The sequence below is a fragment of the Nymphalis io genome, chromosome 25, assembly GCF_905147045.1.
Source record: "Nymphalis io chromosome 25, ilAglIoxx1.1, whole genome shotgun sequence".
In the NCBI taxonomy this organism is placed as follows: Eukaryota; Metazoa; Arthropoda; class Insecta; order Lepidoptera; family Nymphalidae; genus Nymphalis; species Nymphalis io.
The window spans coordinates 4752236-4759239 of NC_065912.1; the positions used below are offsets into that span (position 1 = coordinate 4752236).

The following is a 7004-nucleotide window of genomic DNA, read 5'->3' on the forward strand; positions in this document are numbered from 1 at the left end:
TAAAGTATATACTGGATATATATCATATAAATATTAGCTACTCGACCTAACTTCGAACGGGTAGAATAAAGTTCTACATGCAACGTTTATATTGAAGATCAAACATACAGAGAAAATGTTTTGTTTTCATTTTAGGTCACGTACCTTTGTTGGTGTACGTAGCAGGGCTCATAAAAGTTTCATCGCAATCGGATGATTGATTTTGATTTTTTTATTAAAAAATAGGAGTAAGATTATTATTGTCAAATATGAAAATACACACAAACGGAAATTCAAATCATGGAGAAGCTGTAACGATTTTATTACGTATGTGAATATTTTGATAAGCAATAATAAATAATCTTACTAATTGAAAGAAATTTGTTAAAGCAACTCAATAGTAATCGGAAAGCCATGTTAATTTTGTATAGCCTTATCGTGCTGTCTAACCATCCTTATAAATTGTAATATCCAATCCACTAACAAAAGCATTCCCAATGGTTTAGACAATATTTTTAATGCAGTTTGCTTTAGAGTCTTTTTATAGTTCTCTGATTTTATATTGTATGTTAATGGTGTTTTGTTACTAATATATAGTTTCTAATATTGAAAATACAGGATTGGATTGGACAAAAGTGTACGCACAGATAAATATCTATTTACAAAAATATCGCTAATTTTATGCATATTTTCAATTGTTAAATGTAAAAAATTGTTGATGTTTTGACCATTTACTTAACTAGAATAAAGGCTGAGGACTATATATACGGATCAAGATTAATTATAGCTACAGTGCAAAACATGAACGCGTGAGTTGTGGCAGGAATACCACAATTTCCCTTTTGAATCGCATTTCCTATTCTGATTCAGAATTGCTATGAACCGAGATCGAGCAACATCCTGTAAAATTGTAACAAATACATTTTACGTTGAATATTAATAATTATATATTTTCACAACCTTGAAAATATAATATCGTTGTTTTGGACGTAACTTAGTTTAATGTGGGAGAGTACATAGTGCGGGTTCATAATTTAAATAAATTTTAATTTAAGCTTAATTTTTTTTATCATTTTTGTTACTACTTTACTTTTATGTAAACGATGAAAGTGCTAACGCCCACCGAGCTAACTAGCAACAGTGTGTCTAGTGTGAGTTTATATACTTATTCGATAGCGTTGACGTAATTGCGATTTGTATTAAATTCTGATTATTATTACTAGACAGCGCTATTTTCATTCTATACAAATTGCAGTTATTTTCAACGGTATCGAAAATGAAAAAACTCGCACTAGGGACTTTGGTCATAAATCGATAAACTTCACGAACGACTGGGCGAGTTTTACAATAGTGATACAAATCATTCTAGATAATATGATAATATCTTATTACTTTTAGAAAATATATGATTTTGCTTCATTTCGCATGTAATTAAAGCCCAGAAATTTTTAAATTTGTATGAATTAATAAATATACTAACATATAAAATTTCAAGTATAATTAAATTATAATGTAACTAAAGCAAAACTATTTTGTCCAGCTGTGGAATATTCATTGAAATTTTATAATAATAAAATTCATATTATGTTGATACAATGAAACATGATACAAAGTTATAATTGTACATAATATTACGTAATGCTAAAAGTGTTCCTCGTTCAATCGTAGTTCCCATTTTATAAAATTAGATTTATTGAATAGTTCGTTGTTGTAATGTTTTATTATTATTAGTTTCGGACCTTGCGACTTGATTTGTTTGAATTTAAATGTGGAAGCTAGTATATTAATTATGACGAACATAAATCCTTTCCACGGTATTGTACGATAAACGCAAATGAATTTGAATTTGAACCGTTATGTATACCCTATTCCAATCGGAGTAGGAATGAAGGTAAACAAAGCGTATATTTACATTTTGCATGTGATTTTCTAATTGTTCTGCTGTATACTTTACCTTCATTTATAATACAACACTATTCCACTTAACTAGTTATAATTACATAAAATTAACTTTATAAGTTCCGATTACAACTTCGCGGACATTGAAAACGCCATTTTTTCACGAATCCATAGTGAATCCATAGATTATTCAAAATCTCGACCAATAATATCGCGTCAATTGATATCGGTGTCAAAGTTGTTTATTTAGGTTTATTCCACTTGTGATTGAACTTGAACACTTGCTATAGAACCCCTAGTTTTTTAACAAAGGGGATGCTTTCTCGCAGATGGACTTAAATTCTGATCATATAGTTTTACAAATTTGTATAAACCTTTTTATGTATATTACAAAACTTTTTCATAGCCATCATATGAGGTGATTCCAAGTACTTAAGTCTTTAGCTTAAGTTTTTATATACTTAAGTTTTTATATACGTTTTTACATATTTCAAAATATGCATATATTGCCTTTTAGGAAGAACAAACTATCTAATTAGCTTGTACGTGTACCAAGAAATGCATTAGCGTTCGCTAGAAAAACGGGAAATTAAACAGGAAACAAATAAATTCCTTTTTTCAGTAACTTTTTCTGTGTGACTTTTACTGAGTCATAATTTGCTTTTAAAGTTTCTTATATTCATGTTTTATTTTATTTTATTAGTTTATATTTATCGTACGTGAATGAATGCGGTGAAGTAGAAAATGGTATTGTCATTTATAAGAATGTTATATGGCTTCATTTCGACGTTATACCAGTTGGCTCGTTGGTCTAGGGGTATGATTTTCGCTTAGGGTGCGAGAGGTCCCGGGTTCAAATCCCGGACGAGCCCATGTCACTCTTTTGTTTTTAAAATCTTAATATGAAAAGAACTTTGAATTTATTTTTAAACACAGTAATTCTTCCGGAAATCGTTTATTACATTTCTTCTAATCTAATCTCAATAATATGTATATAATTATTTGACATAATATATCATAAGTAGATAATATTCATGTTCACATACACAAGCAATATATGTATAGATATATACACAAACACAGATGCAGCACACATGCGAAGCTTTAACGCACATAAGCTCAAACTCTATTATCTCCTATAAACACGAACATTCACACAGATGCATAACATTCGGTGTTAATTACGTTACATGGTGAAACATCAACAAGATAGCGATACGTGTATTAGTTCAAGTGAGCATGACACTAACGTACACCGACAATGACGATGTTTGACGCTTAATTGTCCGATTAAACACCTCATCACGTTAACTGTGCATTGATCATGGTTCATTAGTATTAGCAATGCATTAATCATATTGTCACTTGTGCTATGTATGAAAATGACAGCATTCAGGTTTAGTAGGTTTCCGTATATCCGATAAAAACTATATATGTAGTTATAAAAAAATACACTTGTACAAACGTGAGCCAAACAAAGACGTAAAAAAATCTAATATGTTTATTTGGGACTAACTTTGCGTACAATTTGTATTGCATACAAATTCACGGAAATAACTTCTCTTAAAGTGTTCACATTTCTAAACCCTCGGAGGCTCCGAGTTTAGAAATGTGTAATTAGTAAGACATTCGAAAGAATTTCTATTATGGGTATTCGGTTTAATCAATAAACTTAATGGATAAATTTGATCAATATACTCGAAATCATAAAATTAGTTTTTAATTGCCGCGAACCGCTCCCTATTTTACAGCTCGTATTTCTTGTTCGTTTGGGCATTTACCTAATGTGACTCCCTTAGATCGAACTGTAACTGGGATATATATATAGTTAGAGATTTACATATAATTGAATTTAGATTAGAAAAAAGTTAATAAACGATACGAATGAACGAATAGAAATTGCAGAGCCTAAAGTTTTTTTTTTATAGTTATAATTTCTTTAGTGTGAATGTTGATATTCGTGTAAGCTTATGATATATTCTATTATATTATTATGTTATATAGATAAGCACACATTATTGATACGATTACATGTTAGATTACAAGAAATATTAAGTCTGATTACTGCTCTTAAAAATAAATTAAATATGTCTTAATGTTACAGAAGCTTTACATTTTTAAAAACAGCAAATAATACTAGACTATAGTTTTGATTCAATTGAGATTTTAAAGACAAAAAGAGTGACTTGGGCTCGTCCGGGATTTGAACCCGGGACCTCTCGCACCCTAAGCGAAAATCATACCCCTAGACCAACGAGCCAACTGACGTAATTCCAAAATGAAGCCATATAAAACTCAAATTAATCTTATTTCAATTATATTTATATTATCATTTACAAAAATATTCGTGCAATAAAATCTTGAGTTACAGACTCTACGGACGGAAGTATTAAGATTTTCTTCAAATAAATTGAAATAACCACTATAATCCATAATATAAAAATCCTTAAAAAAAGTTAAAATTAAATAATAAAGAAAAATCAGAAAAGAGAAAAGTATAACCATGTTCTAAAATTTGTCTTTTAAAAGATTTTAGCTCATGTTGGAAAAAAAATCTGTATTATATTGAAATCATAAACTATTGCCAAAAATGTTGAACTTTCATTATTAATAAATACAACAAAAAATCAAGTCTGCATGTTTGTTTGTTAACTTATCACCACTGAACCACTAAAACAATCGTACTGGATTTTCTATATAAGTTGTCTTGTCGGAATTTATTTTAATAAAATGGATAGGTGAACTGGCAAATGAGCCATCTGATAAGGTGGTCTTACATCTGGTAAGGTGTAAGGAATATCAACCATTCCTTACATCACCAATGAACCACGAACTTTGGGAACTGAGCCGTTATGTCCCTTGTAGCTGTTACACTGGCTCACTTAACTTTTAAATAGGAACACAATAATACTAAATATTGCAGTCAGGTGGTAGAATATCTGATGAGTGGTACTTACGTAACAAGCGTAAATAAAACGTTTTGAATTTAACGAATAGCCTACTCTTTATATATGTCTTTGTACGCATGTATATCCAAGAAAAAAATAAGTATTTAAAAATGTATATATATATATTATGAATGTAATTTTTAAATAAAATGTATTTAGTCTTTAGTGCATAATTAACTTTATACTGCAATTCACGGATGGCCTTACTTGGCGTTATAGTGGCTCTTTTTGTTTTTGTTCAGTTGAAAAATACTTAGAACAAACATTGCTGAATTAAAAAAATAATAATACACATATTATTTAAGGCATACGAATAGAGTATTTACTCCTTATTGTATTATTAGCTAAATTGTCTGGGCTATATATATATATATATATATATATATATATTATAAAATATATAAATACTGCAATATTATAATATATATATATATTCTTATATACTATATATAATATATATACTATATATACTATATACTATATATATAATATATATACTATATTTATAATATATATATATATATATTCTTAACACAGCCCGATCGAATTTAATCACGTTAAGTGGAATAGTGTTGCATTATAAATAAAGATATATTAACCTAGGAATGTTTGTAGTGCATAATATTATAGCAATCTATAAGCAAATCGCATGGAATATGTAAATCTAAGGCTTGTTTATCAATACTTCTTCTACGATTGGAATAGCGCGTGTGTGTGTGTAGTGTATTGGCCTTTATAAACAAGCTATCGATATTGAACACAAAAATTGTATGTTTAAAAAATTGCTGCACAGAGTATAAATATTTTTGCTTAATACGTTGTAAGAGGGTGCCGGTACAGCAATCTACTCGTAGTAATTAAAAATAAACACGATGCCTCGATTGTATCTGCCACTGATGAAATTAATCGCGTTAACGGAGTTATGATTGTGGAGTAAATCACTTGATCTAGAGCTTTTCCGAACTCGGAAAAACCGAGTTTGAATTTTTACTGCGTTCATTGCATTTAGAGGCTCATTGCGTCACATTGATTTCATAAAATAAAGTAGCTACTTATTTAACATTTCATTTAATTATATTTAAATTAATCTTGTAAACTTAATGTTTTGTTAGGTTTATGTTTTATACTGTTGCTGGCATTACCCTTTCATTGACGGACAGTGTTTGATTTTGATGTAAAGTCATTTTATTATTATGTCCTATCTTTTTGCATTAAAATAAAAAAATAATAATTAACTTCGTAATCAAATGTTGGATATGTTTTTTGTTGGTTTAAGAAAAAAACTACACAAAGACATTAGAACTATCAAATTTAAGCTTATCTTGAAACTGAATAGAAAGGAACTAAAACTAAGAAGTCTTAGTACTATTTAAGTTATTTAATATTTTTCGAATATTTAGTTGTATAACAAACAGTATTTATTAATGTAGTATTAAGACCTGTGTTCAAACCCAGGTCAGGTAGGAAGATTAATTTGATTTTACTGTCGAAAATTCTCAGTAGCAACTCGGAATCTGGAAGTTGAAAGTGAGTACATTTATGTGTCTGGGAAATCACGTGAATCCGTGATCGGATTATGAGAGTGAAGGAATAGAGAGTGAGTCTCTGTTTGCGTAGAAACTTATGCACTATAATATTTCCTGCACAATTAGCTAATCTCTCTTAAGACTGGCCGCCGTGGCCGAAAATGGTCACGAAGATAATGTGTGAATAATACAGCAAAAACAATTGATTGCTTTGAATATTGCCAGCTTGAAGGAGTATTTATATTTTAAAAGTTTATCCTTAGTAGAATAGAAGCAATCTTCTTATGGACTGACAAACACTGATATTACTATTTAACTCTCCAATTAAACAAAAAGCTTTTGCTAGGAGTGTAGACGATAGTTATAGTGGAAGAGGTCATGATTTAATCTGCAACATTTACATCGCTAGGCGGCTCGTAAGGTGTTGCACTATTGACGCCTCAAGTATTATTAACTTGATTATATTATAAATCATATTTGTTTAATTTTGCATATTGTCAATATAGAAAATAAATAAATAATTTACATGCAGCTAGCACGTAAAATAAATAAAATATCTATCATTCAGAAACTTATGAATACATTCATAAATCGAACCAACTCGTTCAACAACACACTGTTTCAATTTAAAATATAAAATGAAATGTTATGC

General features: G+C 29.3%; 2 non-coding genes across 2 annotated transcripts; one reads left to right on the forward strand and one right to left on the reverse strand.

Annotated features, from left to right (window-relative positions):
• The first annotated feature begins 2678 nt into the window (after positions 1-2678).
• On the forward strand, positions 2679-2750 carry Trnap-agg (transfer RNA proline (anticodon AGG)). The gene has a single exon. It is a non-coding gene; the product is annotated as a tRNA-Pro (tRNA).
• A 1316-nt stretch (positions 2751-4066) lies between these two features.
• Trnap-agg (transfer RNA proline (anticodon AGG)) lies at positions 4067-4138 on the reverse strand. The gene has a single exon. It is a non-coding gene; the product is annotated as a tRNA-Pro (tRNA).
• Positions 4139-7004: the final 2866 nt, after the last annotated feature.